The sequence below is a fragment of the Stegodyphus dumicola genome, chromosome 1, assembly GCF_044657685.1.
Source record: "Stegodyphus dumicola isolate Sdum_Otavi_A_Nest chromosome 1, ASM4465768v1".
Lineage (NCBI taxonomy): Eukaryota > Metazoa > Arthropoda > Arachnida > Araneae > Eresidae > Stegodyphus > Stegodyphus dumicola.
In genome coordinates this window covers 103955524-103981218 of record NC_140768.1, presented here as the reverse complement: position 1 = coordinate 103981218, position 25695 = coordinate 103955524, and the positions used below count along the sequence as shown (strand labels likewise).

The 25695-nt window shown below is 33.6% G+C and overlaps 1 long non-coding RNA gene across 1 annotated transcript; it reads right to left on the bottom strand.

Moving 5' to 3' along the window:
- Positions 1-246: 246 nt before the first annotated feature.
- Positions 247-5870, bottom strand: LOC146999183 (uncharacterized). Its single transcript, XR_015039512.1, has 3 exons — positions 5777-5870; positions 3082-3202; positions 247-377 (listed from the first exon to the last, which is right to left on the bottom strand). It is a non-coding gene; the product is annotated as an uncharacterized LOC146999183 (long non-coding RNA).
- Between the last annotated feature and the right edge of the window lie 19825 nt (positions 5871-25695).

The following is a 25695-nucleotide window of genomic DNA, read 5'->3' as shown; positions in this document are numbered from 1 at the left end:
AACAAATATTTTCAGAAACTGACTGCTGAGAAAAAGAGTTCAGCAATCCGTCAATAAAATAATCACTAACATAGCTAGAACATTATTAATTATTTCTAACTCAGAGTAAATTATTTAAAACTTTAATTAAACAGTAATTAATGTTCCAGATTAAATAATTGACAGCTATTATATCTTTCAGTTAATGCAAAGTTCTATAATACAGTTTGATTATTATAATTTAATGTATAGTCGTATAACTTACTGGTAATCCAAGATCATCAACTATTTCTTTTGCTTTTACCGTTGGCTTATGCTGAACAGAATTTACAATACCTTCGACCTCATACAGGCGGCCACTCCCTTCCCATCTGTCAGTGGAATCTAGGCTTTGATATCTAAATTCAAATATCAAAAAGAAAATGTTTTTGTTTTTTAGATAACATAACAATTATAAATGGATGATATTCTAAACATTCTAAGCGAAGATAGCACTCAAAATTTGAAGCAAACTTGTAAAAACACTTTTGGGAAGCGCATTAAATTATAATATAAAATTGTGATTTCTTTTTACTTTGAGCGTTTTTAAAATACGAGAACTTAGAAACGGTCTTTTAATTCATACGAATTATCATTTTACATTTTAGGTTTAACTGCGTACATAAAGTAAAATAGCAAAAACTGGCAAATTACGCACTTTTAAATAATAATAAAGTATGTGAATTACTACACACATATTAATATTTGAAAGTCACATCTAGTTTTAAAGTGTGGTTTATAAAGAAGTACTATGCTTTATTTCACAAATGAAAGCATAATTCTTTTAGTTTAAAAACTTCTTATATTTTTAAGCATAACAAGAAAGTTTTGTTGCTTTCCTATAAAAATTCGTGTGCGTGTGATTATGGCAAAGCCTCGAGGGCTATCTGCCTAGGGGGGGGAATGCCTTCGTGGAGGACTTTCTAAGGGAACTGGCTCGTATACACGTTACACATGGGGAAAACCACGAAAACGCCCATGCAGCCAGGCAGTTCGCGGGATTCGAACCTCGGACCGAACTACCAGTGTTCAGCGACTTTACCGCTCGGCTTCTGGTGGGCCCCCATAAAAGTTCGAACAGAATATTATCATACGTATTTTAAAATTTAAGATAATGAGATGAGATTTTGGAAAAGAGGGAAGGAAAAAATTTTGAAAATTTTAATTGATTTAATTCATTCTATGTAAAATTTTAATTGGTTGATCTTTGGATTATGGTAACTTGGCGATTTTTTGGCGAAAATTTGGCGACCAACTCTGCTACAGCAACCCTCTATTTTTTTTTCCGCCGCCATTTTGTCTTCACGAAGTAAAGACATGTTTCTTTTCTTTTTATTTACTGAACACTTTTTCCAACAATCTACTAGCCGAATTACACTTATGCTAGAAATTTTATGTAACAAAACTGCTTAATCATGACAAATATTAACTTCAAAATTGGGAAAAAGTGCACAATCGCAAACTCCTTGCGCGTTTTTCAGAATAGCACATACACATAAACCATTTACACGTCAACTTATTTTTACTCAAAAAAACATCCCAGAATTGCACAAAAATAGCATTGCACACACTCTTAACTTTATCCATCTACACTGCTATTTTCTCATAAATTACAAAAATTTGCACGAAAATGCAAAAAAATCCTGTGAATCTTTAAACTCGGTAAAAAGCGCATATATGAAATTACCTGATCCCGAAAAAGTATATACCCTTTCCAAGGATGAACATTTCCACATATAAAATAAATAAAATATCCAAAAACTTTTACCTCTATATTATCTATTATATTATAAACGTTACCAACGATTTCATACCGCAAACATTACAAATGGTTACAAATACTTAGTGTCAAATATTTAAATTATTTCCATACACGTTTACTTCAACTGAAACGTATACCAAATTCCTACAAACATAAAATTCACAAAATAACTATCATTTCATTAAAATATCACTAAACCATGTACACGTCGACTTATTTTTACTTAAAAAAACATCCCAGAATTGCACAAAAATGGCATTGCGCACGCTCTTCACTATATCCATGTACACTGCTTTTTTCTCATAAATTAGAAAAATTTCACGAAAATGCATGAAAATACTCAACGTATTCTACTCAAACGTATTCCAAAATACTACAAACATATAACTCACAAAATCACGATCATTAAATTAAAATATAATTAAATTAAAAAACACTACTTAAAATATAAATAAGCACATACATTAAATTAATAAAAATTAGATTACAATCCTAATTACTTTAAACTAAATCATTGCTAATAACAATTTTCCAATAATACCATATTAATTTATTTACTCCTTACATTTAGAACAAACAATGCATAAAAATAATATCCTCAAATGATTAAAAATACTAACTTACCCAATCTTCAGAATCTTCACTACGCGGCACGCACACTTCCACTATTTCACACAACACACAATGAAGCTTAATACAAAATAATACAGTACTACAGTTTTCCAAATTCCACCCCTTTTCCGATGAAAGAACTGTAATTCGTCCATTAATGTCGCATGACATATCTCATGATCTCTCATTTCCCTCACACAAAATAATGCGTAATCGGAACTGAGTACTTCTCACATTATTACCAAAGTCCTAGGTAGTAACCTTTATCGCCTCCAAAATGTCGCTAAACTACCAGTTACCATATTCCAAAGATCAGCTTTTTAATTATTATAAAATGCTTTGCTATTCCACTAAGCCAAAATTAACTTTGGGCCCTTTTGGGCGATCGTCAACATTTGAATCTTTTCAAATATTTTCGTTATTAGTATTATTTAAGTTTTCATCTATTTATTAATTTGCTAGTGCTTACACGAATTATTGGAATTGCTACGCCTGCAATGAATGAGGGAAAGCATAAATATTAAACTTTTATTTTCTGCTTACTAGGCAAACAAACTTTCGTGCATGTGTTGAAAACGCATATATTGGGTGAAGTAAGCAGCTATTATGTTTACTTAATTAAAGCAGCACAAAAATATGTCAAACCTAGTGTTAAGAATGTGTTAATATATTAATATAAAAATACTTACTTGCTGCACAAACGATGAATTCTGCGTTTAGAAACGCCAGTAATTTCGACGATTTGCCTAAAAGATTTTCCACATTGGAAATGTCCAAGAACTATTCCGACGTCCAGCTTGTTTAAAGACACTGTGAAAATAAATATCAAGCGAAAGTTCTCAGTTTTAGACAATTCGATTTAAACGAAGTTAAAATAAAGTAACAGACAATAACACGGCGAAGATAAAAATTTACTCTTACAAATATTTCTTTAAAAAAGTTAAAAATGTGAATAATATCATCTAAAATTTAAAAAACAATTTTTCACATACTATTAATAAATATTTATTACGCAACATTGAGGGAACAAATTTCATATAATTAATTCTCCCTAAAAATTTATTTGAAATCTAAGGTTAAAAATAGCTGTGGCAATTCACTGTAAAAAAATCAATAAACTACATTTGGCGTTATTATGGCTCAAAAAAAAAAAAAAAAAAAAAAAAAAAAAAAAAAAAAAAAAAAAGATGCCAAATTTCAAAATGCTCCAATATGTAAATTCGTGTATAGCTTAGAAAATTTGGAATAAAAAAGTCTAATTTTTTGCAGGTATGCTTAGAAATACACCTATTTTAAGATGATGGTAAAAATTTTATAGATTATAATTCAAAATTTTTTTTCAAAAAATTTATAAAAATTATTTAAAAATAGATATTTAAAAAATAAAACACAAAAAATGGGTAAATTTTATTTGGAATGAACCTAAATTTCGAAATGTGAAAGGAGAAAAAAAATGTTTAATAAAAAAAGAGATATTATAAATATTTGCCAAATTCAATTAAAATTGAGGAGCTAAAATTTTGAAAGCTAATTTTTTAAAAACTACTCGGACAATTTTTACAAAACTTGGCACTCTGGCATAATTTGAGTCGTAGAATCGAAGTATGGAAAAAATTTTATGTTATTTCAGAAAAAGTCCTATTTTGCAATTTGATTCAAAGTACCTATGTTAGAATAGTGCTATATTTAAATCTGATATCTATCCTAAATCGCGCTTTCGGAACATGAAAAACGCAATTTGAATTTTGTCAATCGGCTCAGTAGAACGGGAGATATAGAACTGTCTTCCCCCTCCCCCCGCAGTGTACCTATGAACAACAAAATATAAATAGACACCAAAGCATTATCAAAATACCAATTGGTATTTCAAAATAAAATGATTAATATTGTATATAAAGAAAGACAGAACGCATAACTAACGGTAACATGGAAGGGACGCCTAGCAGGAGAAAGGTAAGAAGGCTGCTTACTATGCAGTGGATTCCTTGCTGGGCTGGGTTCCCGCGCCGAGGCGCTATGTGTGTGATGGATGTGGTGTTATAACAGTAGTGTTGCGGAGCAAAGCCTGAAAATCCATAGGCGAAGTTTTTCGTGCGCACTTTTCTCTGCCTCCTCACTGTTTATAAAATTTAATGAATAATAAAATCCTTGTGTTAAAAAAAATATATATATATTTATCGTGTTACTTTATAGATAAATATAAGTAAAATTTTATGATTGACAATCTTTACAGTAATCTGGTCATAATTTAAGAAAGCAATTTTGTAACACCATGGATTTTATTGACAGATGCTCTCTTACCTAACAGCTTAAGCAATTACACTAATTATTTAAATTTCGCATTCTTTTTAACTGATGACTTCGATTTTGTGAGTTGCGATTAGTAAACTGGTAACATACAGTACAAGTTAACAAGCCAAAGCAGGAAGCACCCGAAGAACTAGACGTCTGTTTCTTTCTTCAGAATGTCAAAATTCGACAACAAATTTCATTACGTCCACATTTAAGTGCTCGCTTATAAAAAGGCTTTACATCAACTGTCTTATCACGTAACTTCCCTAAGGCGCTAGATGGAATGAAATAACGACCACTTATTTTACCTAACACTTCGGCTTTTTCTTCCACGAAAAATTATAAGAACAATACTTTCTCGGACTTTGACCCTCCAACGACAAAATCCACAAGCTTCTACCTGGTTTGCCACAATGTAACCCTCATCGCCCACTTGACAGAATGAATTCTCTGGTATTCCGAGAACAAACACAAGCAGTAACTGCTATTTAATAAACAACCTGAAAAGAAGCACACATGAGAAAATTTCTAAGCTGCATATTTTCTTTTAATGATATGTTTTTACCTGTTAAGACGCCACCTTTTATTTTGGTAATTCTAGGTGGGAGATAACATCTTGATATCCTTGTCCCTCATGATCATTTTTATGTCAATTCTTAATTCTATTCTAACGTTCTTATCTATTGTATTGTGCTAAATACGAACGGAAGAATAAAATTGTAAATTATTATCGCTTGATAATGTTGAATAGCTTTCGAATTCTACAGACTTCCGTATAGATTTACTGTTTACTTTTCCGGTCAAATTTATTTACAATATTCTGTTAACAATGCTTTTAAATCAGTAGCTGATTACCTCAGGGAAATATATTTCAAAATAAAAACCCAAGCAATTTTTTTAAATTTTAATAAGCTAACACCTTTAAAAGAATCAAGAAGCTGATTAAATTCAATTTTTCTGCCGAATTTGTTTAACGTATTGTAACCAAATCATTAAAACAGTAGATTTTTATTCCAGAAAATAAACCTCAGTAATAATTTCAATATTTTTATGAAGTAAAACTTAATAAAAAATTCTTAAATTACGACTCACCATTATCCTCAAAGCAAATCCTGTACTGTTCAATTAAATAAATCCAAAACAATGTTGACCTACTGATATAAACCACTTAGAATGAACATGCGCTTCACTGCCAGTTACAAATGCAGTTAACTGTAGCTCTATAGATGGGGTTTTCAACATGAGAATAAAATGTTATTGATATGAATAGTAAAAACAATTTATTGTACTTAACTGAAATATATTTTTAGAGGTTTAAAATTAATTGCCGTTATATGAAATAATTATTCCTTTTCCTTTTGAATCTATTTCAAACAGGAATTCTGTAATAATCTCTTTGAAAAGAAGTTTAATTAGAATTCTGAAAATAACTATGGGTATACAGTGCGCTTTAAATATATTCAGTTTTCCTTTCTCTCCCTTAGTAAAAATTGTACTCTTACGTCTAAGAATAGCACTTTAAAAACTTTTATAGTATATAATTCTTTAAATAATTTTTAAGACTTATAGAACTCCCACATAAAAACTAATTCAACTATAGTGCATTATAGTTCAGCTAAATTAGTTAAAATATAAATTCAATAATTTAAAAGCAGTTGCCAGTCCCCTTCTAATTAGGAGCGGGTTCTATTTTTTGTCTAAGTTTTCGTCTTGCCTACTGCAATTCACTTTTCAATTGTAATAATTCTAAGAATGTTGAAAATAAGCGTAAAAGAGTTCCATACAGTTGTTTATCCCATGTAAAACGGATATCTTATTTTCATGAATAAAAAGTGAATAGCATTTTAAAGCTTTTCTTTATTTAATAATATTGCCGTGGCATCACTCAGTTATTCCTTAAGTCACTTTCTTTAAGTTGATGACTTTTGACACTACACGAAGGGAGCAGCGAAGCCTATTTCTACCAACTTGATTCAGAGTGTAGAATGTTTTTATAGATAGCCCCCCTTCTCCCCAAAATTTGAGTGACTTCTTCACTTTTTCTGTTACAGTTTGTCTGAATAAAAACATATTAGTTATTATTAAACCCTACCATAGCGGTTTATAACGAACGAATTTATTAGTCCCGTCCAATTTCTTAGAGCCTTAATGTTATTTTATACTCCTATCACGAACTCCTGATAATCGGACATTACAAACTTTGTGCATATTTTCGACTGATTTTATACTTTTTCCAGAGTTTCTACAAGTATTAACGAAAAAACTATTAACTCGTAAAATTATCCATGTTAAGTTCCACATTCCGATTGTAAAGGGTTGAAAATAAAAGAAAAAAAAAATAAGAACACCTTTACATTGTTTTTCTTTTATGTTCAACTTCACTTTTCTTTGTGCTCTAAAAGAAGACTGTACGAAACAGAGGTGAAAACCAAGCTGGCAGAATGAGGACACAATAAGCAAATCTTAAGACACCATATGTTCTACACGAAAAATTACTAAACCTTAAAATCTTCCATGTTTATGATGTTATGAACGCATGATGTTTAGGATGTTATGATTAACTTAAAATAGCAGATAACACGTTTAGATTATTAATCCAAAGGGACTTTGTCCCTGAAGGACTATTGTTTTCGTTTTACGATTTTGCGTTGAATCACTATAAATATCCGTTTCACTTTTCAAACTGTTGCCACCAAATTTTAGAGTCCTGCATTATATTTGAAGAAATTAAATAATGAAAAATCTGCATAAATGTATGTATATTTCTAGCATTGTGATACAACAACGGTCATAGAGCCATCGAATTTTGAATGACGTAATTCTCCTACGAATATCGGCATGTGGAAGACCAAATTTGAAATTTAGAATTTGTTTTATTATCGATTTCATATTTTGTAAAACTTTAACGAATTTTTGAGTAACAAACTCAACGATTTAAAAGCGAGCAATGGCAACACTCTTAATTTAAAGCATTATTCGATTCTTTAGAAAAAAGGGGGGTTAATAATTATTATATAAAACACATTGAAATTAAAAAAAAAATAAATAAATGGAAATCACAGTGGAAATAAAATTACGTCCTGCTCGACCTAGTATTATTTTCACAGAAGAGAAAACTATCAAAAGAGAAGAGCTGCACGCCAAATTCAAGCATAAAAATTAGGCAATCAACGACATTCAGTTTGCCGTATAGTTTAACCCAGACTTTATCGATTTCGAGGGAAACAGGTGGTAAGTCCCTCGTCATCAATGAGAATAGGAATTCTGCAAAGAAGAGAGTTTTAAACTGTGCATCGGTTTAATTTTATTACACATTCCGTTATATCTCGTAGAAAATGTTTTTCCTAAAACAATGTTCAAGAATTTTCTCAAAAGTAAATAAATTCTTTTATTCATTAAGAGGGCACATGTGAAACTGATTTTTCTTCGAAATGGCGAAGTGTATATTTAAAGAGAATAACAGACCATTGTATTTTTCTCTAAAACGGTGGCAACTGGAATGTTTTCGACTTCTTATTCTGTCAGTTGTTTGATGTATTTGTAAGTACAAACCATATATATGGCATGGTTTTAAAAAATTTGCTGTTTTAAGCAGATGCGTTTAAGTTTGTTGTTAAGAAATGTTGATTTTGTTTATTACTAACTTCATTTTTTCCTTAAAATCATCGTATGCAGCTGCAAGATGAAGAAATTTTACGTCTTCTGCAATCGTCTTTAATTATTCTTTTGCTGTGGTACGTACTTTTGTTGATATTAAACGTATTTTAATCCTGAGTAAACGGAATAATTCACTTTTAGGGACATCTACATTCTAAGTTTACAGTATACTTTTGCGAAACGCGGGGGTTACGTCATTAATACACTGAGCATATGGCAAAATTGTGTTCCGCAAAGTTAATTTCCTGGGGGAAAAATATGTTAGATGTAATTCAGTTTAAGAAAGTAGACATAATTTAAACAAAACCTAAATATTGTGTAACTAAAAAGTAAAAACAAAACAAATGCTAATGGAAAGGATTTTTATTGCTCTTTATGACTTGACACACTTATTATTATTTTAAGCTGACAAATATCGACGCAGCTCTTTAAAATTTTCGCGGCAAGGTGCGAAGAGCCTCTCATAAAGTGTTGTGCCATCACAAACATATATCTGTAATTAACGGGTTTTCTTCTCATGAGAAAATATCCATTTGTTCTCTAGACATTCTTCCTCGGCGAAAGGAGAAAGTATTCAGGGAAAAAATACTGAATTTTTTTGAAACGATGTATATATATATATATTGGTGTTGCTGAGTGTAATAGAAAACGTAGGTGCACATTATAACCGACCCATAAACAAAATTTCAACGTTCTACGACTAATAATTTTTCACTTAACTTGGGATACATGTTTACGCATGTACAGACGTCACAAAAAATACATTTTTAATCCATTTTACAATTCGTTTTGGAAAGAAGAGTCTTTTATTCTGTCCGTACGTACAGACGTCAGGCAAAAGATAGTCAAAATGGTTTTGTAAACTGAAAAAACTGAAAAAATTGATATTTCCCTCCAAATATGATATCCGAAATTTTTTGCGAGTACATTACTTCGTTTACTTCGTACAAGGAAATAAAAATGCTGTGATGGTGTTCTTTTAAACATTATTTCTGATGTTGTTAACATAAAAATTTAACTATTATGTTTTAAAATAAATTCTTAACAGACAACCTATCTCATGTCTTCCATTCCGGAAGATCGGAGATGTCATAATACCTTCTTCTTTCTTAATTTGGGTCAATCTTCACTGCAAAATCAGACAGTCCCTGTTCCTTTTTCAACGATTCGTTTAACTTCTTGTAAGTTAAAAGCGCTTTATCGTCTTCCTTATCACAGCTTTCACTGTCGAAATGTGTTATAAGATCATCCAATTCTTCATTTGCCATTTCTTAGACTTGTTCTTTTCCCATATCTGAAAATCCTTCGCAACCCATTGCTTCTGCATTTTGTACGATTTCTTTGGCTTTATTTTCAGTCCGTCGGAATCCTAGATAGCTTCCACTTCCTAATTTTTTTAAATACAAATTTAACTGCCGAATTAGTTCAAACTATTAAAGATTAGGAATCGCTTAACTTGCTAATGAACCAAACTGTTCAGCAAATCTGAATTTCATTGAAACTTAGATCTAAATATTAAAACCAAGGGAAAGAAAAGGTCCGAATAATGAATATAGTCAGACCTCGCTAACAGCGATACCCCTTACAATAAAAACCGGATATAACGAGTAACAGTTTTGCTGCCATCCAGTTTCCTATAAATTTAATGTTACTTTATAAGAATACAGCGAACTTCCAAATCGGTAGATATCGGATTTTGTAGATATCCTTGATTGAAAATATTTCGCATTTCTCTAACTTTTTTTTGCAAAATTTCTGCAACTGCAACTGAAAAATTACTAACCCTTAAATTCATTCTGTCTAGGCTGTTAGTATAACGACAAACACCTTCAGGTTACTATTCCTTTGTTTTCACCTTCGCCTAACTTTGCCCCCCCCCGAGTGGCCGAGTGGTTAAAACCACTGAATACTGCTAGTTCTAAATGGCTTGGGTTCGAACCCAGGCTAACTGGGTAGCTGCATAGTTGATTTTCGAGATTTTCCCGATGCACAACGTAAATACGCGTCAATTTCTCTCAGAAAATCCTCTATGAAGCCATCTCTCCTCTTAGACGGATAGCCCTCGGGGCTTTGCCGTATTTAAATAACCTAATCGCCTTGTTCTAAAAAGTTTATGCCAGGCTAGTTATAGCACTCAGTTCTTTTAAAACCAGGACACACAATAAATATATAGGAAATTTCTGCATTCTAGGCATTTTGTGCTATGCATTGAAAAAAAAAAAAAAAAAAAGAGGGGGAGATCTATTGAGACAAAATGCTTGAAACAGTTCTTTTATTTCATTCGAGTTCTTTATTTATTTAGCTGTCAGACGACATTCTGTTCTAGGGGGATGCTTACCCACAACTAGTTGAAATTCCCAAAGTTGCCCAGCTTTATGCAGAGTGAAGAGGCTTCATTTAGGGTGATAGCGGTAGTTTTTCTGAAATCGCAGATATACAATTTTCCTGTTACTTTTGTTCAAGGTGAGTTGTGCAAAATTTTACCACCCTGGAATAGAACAGCGTAGAACTAACACAGCGTCGTGTAACGGTTTTAATACGTACTGCTACTTGCTTTGTAACAGGTTATGTCTTCTTTTCGGATACTTGGAAAATCGCCCTCCACTTTCGCCGATTTTTTTTACTGTTTTCGAAATATTCGCGAAAACCTTAGAGACAGCGGGTTTAAATTCTGTTCTAAAGGTTCTTACACTGTTTTAAAGACGAATACAACACCATCTGACGGTTTTAGTCATAACTGATAGCGAGAACGCAACAATGGCGACGTGAACCCAAGACGTGTGCCGTCATCGTAACGTTCTAATACACACGACCTGAATGTGGTCCCATGAGGTGATTTTTCGAAATCTTATGTAAAAAGCGCCCTTCGTCTTGTTTTGAAGGTCACGTGTATAAAATTTTAATATCGAAATAAAACTGTAGATTACTATGAAGTACACACACGGACACTTTTCTTTATTTATGTATAGATTGTAAAGACGTATTTTAGATGGAAATGTGGAATTGGAAGGACGAAAATAAATTCACAAATTCGAAATTCAAAATTTGGTCTTTGAAAGGCCCGTGTTCGGGTGAAGGACTACGTGTACTAAAAACGGGATGGCTCTAGATGCTCTAAGCGTTTCTTCATAATCAATGCGAACACTACATACATAAAGATTCTTCATTATCTAATTTTTTTAATAATACATAGCGATACCATTTGGTGGCAATAATTTGAAACGTGATACATACAAAAAGTGAGTTTCGAAACTAACAGCACCTCTGGTACTAGAAAAACGAATCTAGAAAATAAAGAAATATTTTGGAAGAAGAGGAAACATTTAAATATTTGATGAACACTTATAAATGACAAAAAAATTTACTTGTTTAGAAACCACTTCATTTCTTCTTAAAAGCATTTCTTTTTAAAACTTGTTAACCCCCTCCCCGTTTTTCAAATAACAAGACAAGTTCGATCACTGAAAGAAGGGAATGTCCTCACAAATATTCTTCAATAAATAGGTAGAAAACTTACGTAGACAATTGGTTGAACTTCCGCAAATAATCGGCTTAAGAACACTTCACAGATTTTTTTTTTTTTTTTTTTTTTTCCCATTTTGTCTAGACAGAGCAAGAATATTTTCATTCTCTTTCCATTATTAGATTGTAATAGCAACATTTGTTGACAATGAAGACAGATTAAAAAATAAACGAGAATATAGTAAGCAAATTGAAAATAAAAATTAAATTATAAAGTAAAAAATGAGTGGCAACGTTTATTTGATTTCCTTAGCAGCAATAAGATTTTGTCTTTTTAAAATACAGCAGTAGTCTTTGTTTTGTTATGATTTTTGAGTTACCAGTAATTTTACAAAACACTAAACAAAATTTATATAATTATATAAATTATTTTCAATGCTTATAACTAATTGACGATGTCTTACATAAATACAGAATGGCGTAATAGTAACACTTAAAAATGCTTTAAATATCCATGGACAGTTGATCGGCATAATGAAGATCCGATTAATTATTAAAAAAATTAATAATACTGATTGAAAATTAACTGTGTTTATTGATTTAGAGCTATATCGCGTAGAAAAGAAGAAATCATATAAAATAAATATAAGGGTAAAATACATTAAAATTATTTAATACATTTTAAAAATAAACAATTTTTTTTTTTTAATATAGAGTTTTATCATGAAAACACAGCCCAAAATCAGAAGAATGCAAAACTTCTTCTGAAGATATATTGTTCAATGCTGTAAGGTTCCTTTAAATTAATTAACCAGTTATTTTATGTTTTGGATGTTTAATGTTACTTCTCTCTTCCGTTTTCCCGTCAGAATGCAAATTAGTTCGCGAGTAAAGGTTAGGATTTTGGCAGAAGACACATCGCGTTCTGCCTTTGGAGGCTACGTTACTAGGTTGCTAAAGCAGATAAGAGTTGTAGTCTCCTGCTTTGCATTATAATTGAATATCCACGCCAGTTAAGTTCTGAGCCAACTTCGCGTTAACTGATTTATGTAGCCTTAGACTACTACCCTATCTAAATTTAAAATTTCCATTTCATTTTTTTTTTACCTTATCTCGCAACAAATGGTTGGCTGAGTTGTAAGCACCAAATAAGCCGTCTGTTCTTACTGATTTTTAAGAAAAATTTCTTTTACACCCTTTTAAATTTCAGTTATTATTTTAGACTTAGCGATAGTTCGCTGCTAGTCTATAAAGTTTAGTTATATTTTTCTGTTATTTTGCAAAGAAGCAACACTGCAAAGAAGATTTCTAAATTTATTATACAAATCGCATGCCGAATTTAAAAGAAGATTTTAATGTTCGCTTCCAAGACACTAAAAACTTCAATGTGCCAGCATGGCTCATAGTATCACTGAACTGTGATATTATCTGATCTTGATATCAAGATGCAAGAAGAATTGATTCTGTTAAAGGAGGATGTTCCATCACAAGTCTTATTCAAAATATATGGATACGGTACGTTTTGGAATTTAAAAGTCATCCGTCGAAAATATGCCAAAATAAAAGTCACAACAGAACGAAAATTAATGACTTTTACTTCTTCTTACTTAGTGGAAACAGGTTTTTAATCAAGTTAATACAGGTTGAATAGTTTCGAATGATGTGGTTTAAGAAGTAAATTAAGAAATTTTATGCCAAATATTTAAAAACTTGCATCCATACATCCAGCTGAAACATCATATTCATTAAAATACAACTTTTGCGCAATTAGAATCTGGTATTTTTAGGAAAATTTCTTCATATTTGTAAAATTAAAAAAAAATAATTAATACAAATCTAATGCATTTTTTATTTCCTTATACGAAGCGAATGGAAACGAATGGAAATACCCATTCCGACCTTTGCCGAATCCATTTTGGCTGTACGGACAGAATAAAGGAATCTTTATTCCAAGAAGGATTATAAAACGGTTTTTTTCGTGATGTCTGTACACACGTATGTACACTACGCAAAAAATAAATAAATAAAATAAAGAATAAAATAAAATAAAAGGCACAGTTCTATATCTCCCGTTCATCTGGGCCGATTGACAAAATTCAAATTGCGTTTTTCATATCTCGAAAGCGCGACTTAGGATATATATTAGATTTATATTTAGGACTGTCAGGGGTGTTTGTGGGACCCCAAAAAATCCCCTGAAACTTTTACGGACTTACTACCGACATTTTGGAGTTTCGAGAAGGGGGGGGGAGAGAAATGAAAAATTACAATTATGAAGTATTGAATGACCTAATTATAAAAGTTCAATGAATTACTTTTTTTGCAAAATTAATAACCATAAATTTTCAAACATATAAACTTCTACATTTTATGTAAATATTTTAAATTACCTGATTAATTCTTTTTAAAAAAATTATCTAATTTCTGCTGCTTTTTTTTATTTTCTGATGTTTATGGGCTTGTCTTTCTTTTGTGGTGAACTTCATAATTGCAGGAAGGTTGACTTTTATTTTCCTCATTTACAGTTGAAGAAATTTCCTCGAGAACTGCACATGCAGAGGTAGAAGCAGTTTGCTTTTCTGCTAATGTAGAAGGTTTTTCAGAGACTTTTATAGGTGACTCATCTGAAATACATGTTTTTAAGTCCTCTTGATATGTTTTCCAACTTCTGTTCATATTCAGTAAGAGATCTTTGTGAATTGGATTAGTCATTGGATTTTTTGAGCCATGATTTTCACATGAGGTTTCTTTAGAAGCCATTAAATCATATTTAATAGTCTGCACTGCATCTGGGGAATCAATCTTAAGAGAAGTTCTATAGTCAGTGACAAGTGTATCCATTAAGTTGAATGCACTTTCCACTAATGGGCCATGGAAGCAGCTAAAGCAGGCTTTGACCAATTTAGCCAATGTAGGATACTTATAATCATTTGTGAAATCATCTTTTAAATTAAAAACTTTAGACCAATATTTATCAATTGTACACTTGACTTGATTTCCACTTTCATCAGATGTGTAGAGCATTCCTTTGGAGATATCAATATCAGTCTGGTATAACCTTATTTCAGCTTTTGACTTTTCATTATCACTAAAAATATGGGACATAAAAGATGATAATTTTTCAAAAGCTAATATTGTACTGGTTTTAACTCTTAGCTCTGGATCTAATGCTGTAAAACTAATTAGATATGAATTTTTAAGGGGTAATTTCTGTTTCATATGCTGTGCTGTATTAGTATAAGCTTTCATCAGAGAAATTTGGAATTCTTTTGCTATTGGATGATTTTTTGATAATTTCTTCAGGAGAGTGGAAGCTTCTGCACCATTAAATATTACTTTGCTAGGTAGATGGAATTCTGGATTTGTGACATCAACCTTTAATAAATCATTATAAGATGTGCACTCTATATTTTCTGGCTTCATAAAAAAAGAGAAAAATTTTGCCATCAATTTATAAATACTGGAATGTATTAAATGAAGCATTGGTTTTTTTGTTTCATATAATTTAATATATGTGTTGAACTCTGGTAATACTGCTGAATATAATGCCATATGCAATGAAGTTTTGTTTTGCATAACAAATAACCCATTTAGTATTCTTTTTTTCCAAGCTAAAGCATCCTTTGTGAGTTGTTGGGAATGCAAGCAAGAATACACCCCTTCAACAATTTTTTTTCTGAGCTGCAGAAATATTTCTTTTATTGTATACAGTTTCAACTGTAAGGATCTTAAGTTTTACTAACGTTTATTTTATTTTAAATCTTTACTATCACTTCTTATTTTCTACTTCCGGCCAGAATTATAAGCGTTAAGGTTTTATGCAAAGTTGTCTGGCGAACGCCAAGTATTTAAGTTGTGGCCTTTTGCCAAGCGAGAGAGAGGAAGCAGTGAGTCAAAGCAGCCCGCTTACCTTAGAAGTTACGCAGTTGCTGTTTGCCTTCAAGGCCAGAGGTTTTAATCCTCTTGATAAATTTAAACGTATTGTAGTGTTCACAGCCTCTGTGCTACATACGCTTCCTGTTATTATAAGGCCAATCTTCCACGTTTATTATTCTAAAGTTAAATTAGAGTTTAGTTTTATTTTTATATTTTTACGTTAGACCCCAAGTAGTGGGTCTGTGTATTCCGAAGTACGGAAGTTATTGTATATAGAGGAAAATAAAGGCTTTTGTATACCCTTCGTGTGTATCCTGTCTACTTACCACAATTAGTGAACATAGCTTTAGTAAGCTCTCTGTTCCGAGTCAGGTCCTTGTATGTTCCCGAAGAAGGTAAGAAGGAACATTGACCCTGATAGTGGCGCCCAACGTAGAAGAATAACCATGGCCGAGTTTCAAGAAGAACCTGTGCTGCCTGCAGAAACGGCTCAGAATCCAGAAATGCCAGCTGCCGCCCTGGAAGGATTTGGTTACATCGTCCAGACCATGCGCGCTTCGATGAAACCAGAAGCAACATTTAATGGAAACTCACCGGTAACCAGTTTTTTGGAAACATTGGATGACCATTTCATGCTCTACCCCGTGCACGAGTTTCAAAAAGTTACCTTAGCTACCAGCGCTTTGAGGGGCCAAGCGCTTAACTGGTTCAAATGTATAGGCAGAAGTCTCTTGGGTCAAGCAGGAAGTCCCACCTATACTTACGAAAATTTCAAGACTGCCCTACTAAGAGCCTTCCCTGTTGTAAGGGATCGTGCGAAATTAGAAACGGAACTTTTCAGTATATATCAACAAAGAATCGAAAAACTCTCGAGCTTTATTTTAAGAAAAATTCACGTTTTCAAGCTCTTGTATGGAAACCGTCCGGATCCTGAAATAATTCAAGTGATTTTGCCGAGGTTACTACCCCAAGTGCAAGACTTTATTGAATTAAGAAATACGACTACACTGGAAAAGATATTTGACCTAGCAATCCAGTTTGAAAGTAGAAGAACGGCGGACGTCGAAAGAAGACGCCAATATCAACAGCGAAACCAATTTGGTACGCCAAGACTACAGCAAACTCAAGCACACAGCTACGGAGAAAAAGCGAATCAGTGGGCAAGGAAACCCGAGCATTCAAAAACAGCCGGCGAACGTCGACAGTTCAATAGCAACCCAGGAAAAAAGTCTCAAGGCCAGTGGAAAAAGAAGGAAAGCACGGAAAGGAAAAATAATTTAAACTAAAACGGATTTCTGCTGACGAGAGGGTGCGGAAATCCGAAGGCCAAGAAAACCCCTCTTCCTACAAGTTAAATACAGTAATGGTGAAAAATCTGACTGTTCCGAAGATTGAAGTCTTGGTGAATAATATCCCAGCCACCGCACTCCTGGATACCGGCGCGCAGTGTTCCTGTGTGGCAGAAGATTTTTTCAGGAAGTATTTTCGCAAATACCGCATATATAATTCGGATAATACGACAGTGTTAGCGGCGCAAGGAGAAAAATGTAAGTGCGTAGGTAAAGTACCTTTGTATATACGTATCAAGGACGAACAAGTGAAGGTGATGTTTTTTATAGTAAAGAATCTGCAAGCACATTTAATCTTAGGAATAGATTTCCTTTCAGACGCACAAGCAACACTGGATTTTAATGAAGCGTCCCTTAAGCTGACAATGAAACCAGTTCGTACTGAAAAGGCTGAACCGCCGATGTTAAAACTTTGACCACCTCCCTAATGACGAGCAAGGAAAAATCCGACAAGTGGTAAGTGAATATGCTTCCTTATTTAGTAATATTCCAGGATTTACTCAAGTTACTAACCATAGTATTGACACCGGAGATGCAATGCCAGTTCGTCAAAAACCATACCGGTATGATAAGAATAAGGAAAAAATTATAGAATGGCATATTACCGATATGCTACGTAAAAAGATCATAATGCCCATCTCAAGTAGTTATGCTAGCCCGGTGGTTTTCTGTAAGAAAAATAATGATTATCCTTTGGAGCATCGAAAAAGGTGGAGATTCGCTATTGATTACCGTAAATTAAACTCCATAACTAAATATCCGGTATATCCGTTACCGATCATAGAAGAAATTTTAAGGAACATAAAATCAACCAAATTTATGACGACTTTAGACTTAACGACTGGTTATTTTCAAATAGGGGTTAGGCCTGAGGACGTGCCTAAGACTGTTTTTATAACCAAGTCTGGCACTTATGCATTTTTGCGTATGCCGTTTGGCCTTTCAGGGGCCCCAGCAACATTTCAGCGATGTATGGACACTGTGTTAAGGCCTGTTCTTGGAAAGTCCACATTTATCTATTTAGACGATATCATTATTACTAGTGATAATCTCGACCAACATGTACAGGATTTAAGACAGGTGTTTTCTTTATTAAATGAGGCCGGTCTAAAGGTTAATGTCGAAAAGTGCAAATTTGCAGCCCCTGAATTAAAATATTTAGGTTACAAAATATCTCAAAAAGGGATCGAGACAGATGAATCAAAAATAATCGCTGTACAAAAGTATCCGACTCCAAACACGGCAAAGAAGCTCTCTTCTTTTCTAGGACTTTGTTCATATTATAGGTCCTTTATAAAAGATTTTGCGGCTATCGCGGAGCCATTGTTAAAATTAAAAAGGAAAAAGGCAAGATTCTCGTGGACGGCCGAAGCCAATAGTGCTTTCGAAAAATTAAAACAAGCATTAACGCAAGCCCCTGTGTTGAAATTTCCTGAAAAGGATGAGAATTTAGAAATTTCAGCGGATGCTTCGGATTATGCGGTAGGAGAGGCACTTTCGCAAAATCAGCAGCCCGTGGCATTTTTTAGCCGAACTTTAAATCAAACACAAAGAAACTATTCCGCGACCGAGAGAGAGGCACTTGCAGTTCTGTTAGCAGTGCAAAAGTTCCGAGTCTATTTTGGACAGGCGCCAATAACAGTGTACTCTGATCATGCGGCGGTAACTAGATTGTACTCAGGGAAAAATTTATCCCCAAGGTTAATAAGATGGGCACTCAAGCTGCAAGAATATAATCTGGTAATCAAGCATACCCCCGGAAAGGAAAATATCGTAGCAAATGCCCTATCAAGAATTAAAATAGACGAACAAGGTAATACCGTAAAGGTGGCAATGCTCACAGCATGTACAATAAATTCCCGAGAAACTGTAATAACCGAACTGGGTAAGGATCCTGAGTTTGGAAGCATTTATGAGTATTTGAAGGATCCTGAAAATTTTAGCCAGCAAGATATTGTGGCGATAAGAAATAGGGCGGCCCATTACGAACTAATAGATGGTCTATTATTCTATACAAAAACTACGAATTCCAACAACGAATTTCGACCTGTTATCCCAGCTAGTCTTAGATTAAATATCCTGCAGGAGCTCCATGACAGCCCTTTAGCTTCTCATGCTGCTATTCGAAAAACTATCCAACGCGTACGCGAGGCAGTCTACTTTCCTGAACTGCAAAAGTTAACAAGGGCGTATGTCCAGTCCTGCCCAACATGTCAAGCAGTTAATTATATTAATTTCCGCCCGGCCGGGTTTCTAAATAGTATTAAATCCGAATTTCCAAATGAAATAATTGGCATCGATTTATTGGGCCCTTTCCCAAAAAGTCAGTTAAATAAAAGTCGCTATCTCCTTGTTATGGGTGATCATTTTAGTAAATGGACCGAAATTGTTCCCTTAAAACGAGCCTCCGCAAAATTAGTTACTGATTCTATTTTAAATAAATATATTTTAAAATACGGGGCGCCCCTAAAAGTTATATCGGATAATGGTCCTCAATTTGTAAGTAATATATTTGAAGACATGTGCCAAAAACTGGGCATACGTCATTTAAAAATGGTCCCGTATGGGCCGCAATCAAATATAGCGGAACGGGTCAATAGAAATATAGTGAAAATTATCCGTAGTTATGTTAAAAATTTTCATAAAAGCTGGGATAACTATGTCAATGAATTTGCTTTTGCCCTTAGGACCGCAAAACATGATACAACGGGCAAAACTCCTGCTGAGTTATTTCTAGGCAGAAAGATTATAACGCCGTTAGATAAATTATTTTATGTGCAACAAAGAGCCCCAGAATTTAAAATGGGTGATATAGAAAAACTAATAAAAGAAGCAAAAAAGAATACGGAAGTAGCACAAAGAAAACAGAAGCTCTATTATGATTTGAAACGACGGGGAGTAACTTATAAAGTAGGGGATGAAGTTTTAAAAATTAAGCATTCACTTTCTTCAGCACCAGAAGATAAAACTGCCAAATTTTTCCCACGATTTGAAGGACCATATGTTATAGAAAAAATAACTCACGCTGTAGTAGTGTTAAAAGGCAGAAATGGAGAAACCTGTTCCGCAAACATGGATCAAATCAAGCCCTACTTCGATCGTAATAAAATGCAAATATTTTCAGATCTTTTGCAGGATCCGGCACGGCAGACACCGCAGGCACAAGCTCCAGAGGTGGAAAAACGACAAGTACAAGGGCAAGCCAATAAGAGGCAGGAGCAAGTGAAAAGAAAATTGCCCCGCGGAAAAATTGAAGATAACAAGAAAAAGAAGCCGTTCTACCGTCCAGAAAAGAGAGTTCACGAACACCCCCAGAATGAAGAAGGGAGAAGGACGACGAATGTGAAGAGAACCAGGAGAAATGACGGCAACTATAACCCGGCTATAAAACGGAAGATCTACTCATCCGACAGGACTCTCCGCAGCAAATGTCGCCGAACTGCGGACGGGCGATCAGCGGCGGAGGAAAAGTTACAAGGAAAATTTGAACGGCCAGCAACGAGGTCCAAGCAGGAACACGAAAGAAGTTTCCCGGTTCCGCCAAGACCAGCTGCCATCAAACGACCAAGACCACAGGCAGAAGCGAAAAAGAAGGTATTCAAGGGTGACAGAACTGGTGAAAAAAGGAAGCTTCCAGAGGAAAGCACTGAAGGGCGAGCCCGTACAAGAAGGAGGATAAATCACACAACTATCTCCAATACCTTTAAAGACTGGGCCCAGAAAAGGATGTCCGAATATTACAAAGATAAGTAAAATTTTATGTTACTTTGCAAACTTAAGTTAATCTTTCATTCTTACTGCAAGTGGCAGATTTCAAGAAGTTTTACCTCATGCGAGGTCTACCTTTATCGCCAAAAGGGCGAGAAATGAGTTGTTACCGATTGTGGTATTATGTTTTTCAATTACTCGCGCGTAAAACTAAAGTTGATGTATAATAGCGTTGTGTAAAGACTTAAATATTGTAAAAAGTTATTGTATAAATTTTATTTAAAACATTCTAGCAAGAAAGAAGTTTTAGTCTGAAAGACTTTTTGAAATGTATTATTTCAATGTAGAAAGAATTGGCACTTGCTTTGAAAAGAATAGAAGTTAACAAGGTACTACTAATGTATGTTTTCAAATGTGTAAAATTAACAGCATGTTGATATGTTCTTATATACAATGTGAACTGTTATTTTAAATGTTAAGAAATACCGTGATATGGTAAAAGTGAATGTTAAAATTTTTTATTCGTGTGACTGTAAAAAGACTAAAGCATGGCGAATATGTGTTAAAGGTTGAATGATGTAGTTAGGCTCTCTGACGCTACACTTTAGAGTTAGCTACTTTCAGAATAGTACCTCAGGGTTTAGAGTTGAAATTAGGGTGTGTTAAGAGGTCTTGTTATGTTGAATTTTAACACGTTAGTGTTTTGATTGTAGGAGGAAGTGTGGAACACGTAGACAGAAACACATTCGTGTTTGGTGTTCTTTTACAACACATGTCAGAGAGCACGGGGAGAGATAATTAAAAGAGTCATGAAGAAATAAGAATGTTAAGAGAAGTATAATTGTATATGTTACTTGCCATTTCATTGTGTAACATTTCATTAAACTAGTTTTCCTTCCAGATCTCTGGAAGGAACCAGAATTGAATAAAAGCTCCTGTTTAGATGCAGTACAGATGAAAAAAAATTGTTGTATATCCTGGGAGCTGCTATTGTAACAAATTTCTTTCTTTTAAATTTCTAGTTTCTAGCGAAGTATGTTTGTAAAAGATTGGCCTCGCGTTAGATTTTAGAGCTAAAAGTTTTCAACAAGGTCGTTTTAGACCTCAGTTTCAAACTAATTAACTCTGGCGGGAAGTATGTAAGGATCTTAAGTTTTACTAACGTTTATTTTATTTTAAATCTTTACTATCACTTCTTATTTTCTACTTCCGGCCAGAATTATAAGCGTGAAGGTTTTTATGCAAAGTTTGTCTGGCGAACGCCAAGTATTTAAGTGTGGCCTTTTTGCCAAGCGAGAGAGAGGAAGCAGTAAGTCAACGCAGGCCGCTTACCTTAGAAGTTACGCAGTTGCTGTTTGCCTTCAAGGCCAGAGGTTTTAATCCTCTTGATAAATTTAAACGTATTGTAGTGTTCACAGTCTCTGTGCTACATACGCTTCCTGTTATTATAAGGCCAATCTTCCACGTTTATTATTCTAAAGTTAAATTAGAGTTTAGTTTTATTTTTATACTTTTACGTTAGACCCCAAGTAGCGGGTCAGTGTATTCCGAAGTACGGAAGTTATTGTATATAGAGGAAAATAAAGGGTTTTGTATACCCTTCGTGTGTATCCTGTCTACTTACCACAATTAGTGAACATAGCTTTAGTAAGCTCTCTGTTCCGAGTCAGGTCCTTGTATGTTCCCGAAGAAGGTAAGAAGGAACATTGACCCTGATACAACATAAGAAAAATAATCTCCTTTATCAGTTTTATCCAAGTAGTGAAAATAAAATGCAATAAGAGCATCCCACAGATTTTTGATTCTTTCTAAAACACATAAAATGTACACCCACCTTTGGTCTGGTCTGTTCAAGGGCTTAAGTTTTTTAATGGCAAGGGATTCACAGATTTTGAAAAAAATTTTCTCTTTTACCGCAGCTTTTCATATCAAAATAGATGTCATCAAACAAATCTTCTAAGTATCTATCAAAGCATGAAGCAAATTTTTTTGCACAGTTATTAGCTGTGTGTCATGTGTCACCATCAATATCTAATAAGTGGGGTGCTTTGTTTGATCGTAGTCTGTTTTCAACACCCTTTTTTTTTCCACGCATGATGTTACATGAGTCCATTAATACACTAATTAAGTTTGCCCATGGAATATTATTATCTTCAGTAGTATTAACAACTGCTTTAAAAACAGCTTCTGAATTGCAAGATTCCATCTTTAGAGATGCAAAATGATGAACTACAACTTCATTTTGATTGTTGTCATAAAACTGCACCAATATTGCCAGTATACTTTCTTGAGCATTGCTAGTACTTTCATCCAAATTTAGATAAAATGGAGTCTCCTTTAAAGTTTTAATGATATTTTCCTTAATAGTTTTTGCGAGCCCATATTTCATCTTATAACATGCAGTAGTCCTGGACATTTCCAACGAGTTTAGTGCCGCCTGATCGCGGCTCAACTGTTTGCAGAGTTCAATTAAATTGGGAGCTACATTGAAAGAAAGAGAATTCTCGGCGATAAACGAAGTTATTAATACCTCTTGGCGTGCTTTTCTTGTCACTATATCCAATGGCCGAGCATCAGTCTCCAGTAAGTCATCAGTATTTTTTGAATTAGCATAATTACTTAAAGTCATTGAATGTCTAATGCACTTTGAATATTTTATGTGCGTCACAGTTTTAGAATGATTTGCGAAAGCCTTGAATCCTTCCCCACCATACTGCAGCAGTGAGTTTCAAAAAACACAATATGCTTGTCCAACGACATTTATTTTCTTGCACCATGTGCCGATGGTATCCCCATTACCATCTCTCCGTTCAATCCAATTCCACCTAAATGCATTCCGGACACCTTCTTCTAATTGTATATGACTATTTATATCGAGAAATTTCATAGTGAAATTCTCTTGCGTACATAAATAAAAAAAATATTTCAATAAACGAAACGAAAAATTTACACGTGCATCAATAAATTATAAGCGAAAAATCCCCCTTCTCTACTTATTGGCGCCACGCCAGGAGAGATAAGACCTTTGAACCCAGAGTCACGTGATCACACATCTGGTCGAACGAAGTCTCTCCCTTTTTTTTCTGCCGCGCCTACTTGCCGAAAAGAATCCAGAAGAGAATGTCCGAGAACCGGGGAAATGAGTCATAACTCGCAATAAGGAAAGAACAAAAAAGAAGTTTTTTCCCTCTTTTCAGGCATTATCACTGCCTTTGGAGAAAGAAAGGAAAAGTTTTCACCACACACACTGACCTTGCGTTTTCTGCTTTCAAAGCAAACAAAATTACCCAGATCAAAATAAATAATTCATTATTATTCCTACTTCCTTTTGAACGACGATCCCCAGAATTTCCGGGGATCGAAGTTCAAAATCCCCGGAGCACCCCCTGCACTGTTCTAATATAGGTATTTTGGCACAAAATCGGACTTTTTCTGAAATTACATACCAATTTTTCCCATATTGACATGATATTTTTTTCCATATTTCGATTCTAAGACTCAAATTTTTTTACATTGTGCATGAGCGGAAAATGTCTAGTTCCTATAATATGCCTAAACCACATTTGATGTTATTTTCGCTTTCCACAAATATGCCAAATTTCAAAACACGTCAGTACATAAATTCACCTAAGAAAATTTTGAATAAAAAACTCTAATTTTTTGCAGGTATGCTTTAAGGTAATGGTAAGAATTTTATGGATTATAATTCAAAATGTTTTTCGAAAACTTTATAAAAATTATTTTACAATACAAATTTTAGAAATAAATCATAAAAATGGGCGAATTTTATTGGGAATGAACCTAGATTTCGAAATGTAAAAGGAAGAATCAAATAAATAACTTATAAAAATAATAAAAAATATATTAATAAATATATACCAAATTCATTTGACATCGACGAGCTAATATTTTGAAAACTGATTTTTTTAGGAACTACTCGTGCGATTTTTACAAAACTTGGCACTTTGCATAATTTGAGTCTTAGAATCCAAGTATGGAAAAAAATTGGTATGTCATTTCAGAAAAAGTCCGATGTGTCAAACTACCAATATTAGAACAACGCTATATATAAATCTAATACATATCCTAAGTCGCTCTTTCAGGCATAAAAAACACAATTTGAATTTCGTCAATCGGCCCAGTAGAACGGGAGATATAGAACTGTCCCCTTTTTACTTCCTTGTACGAAGTAAAAAGGAAGTATTGTAATCGCGAAAAGGTTCAGGCAGCATATTTCAAAGAAAATATCCATTTTGACCGCTATCCAATGCAATTTAACGATGTTTTTGCGTGATATCTGTACGTAAGAACAGAATAAAAGACTCGTTTCCTCCAAAAAAATTATAAAACTGCTTTAAAATTAATTCTGAAGAGAATTTTTCGTGGCGTCTGTACGAACGTATGTACGTACGTGCGTACGTACGTACGTATCTCGCATAACTCAAAAACGAGTAGCCTCAGAACGTTGAAATTTTGTATATACGACTGCTATAACATGTAGATGTGCACCTCGTATTTTGGTTGCAATCGGCCGAACCAAACGTATATAAATATATTTATATATATATCCACTCTGTTACCCGGCTCAGTGATCTTAGTTTCGTTACTCTTATATGTTTGTAAATTGTACATTTTTTGCTTTAAAAATGATTGAATTATGTTGTTTTTATCTTCCGGTTAAGGTTTTTATGCCTTTAGTAAATCTGTATGCAATATTTTTAGAATTATCAACAAATTTAAAGTTGTTTAAGTGCCGCTAAGGCTTTATTTTCATGGCGGCCATTGATTGTTTCCATTTGACACAGCAAACTAGTGGATTTGTTGCCAATCTAGAGAAACTTAGCTTTGCAACAACAAAGATAACGCCTTCATTTATTATTGCCAATTAAATCATGCTTAATCCTTTCTGGAATTTTTTCGAGGAAATAATCGTTTAAGATTTACTTCGTAATTTTTAAT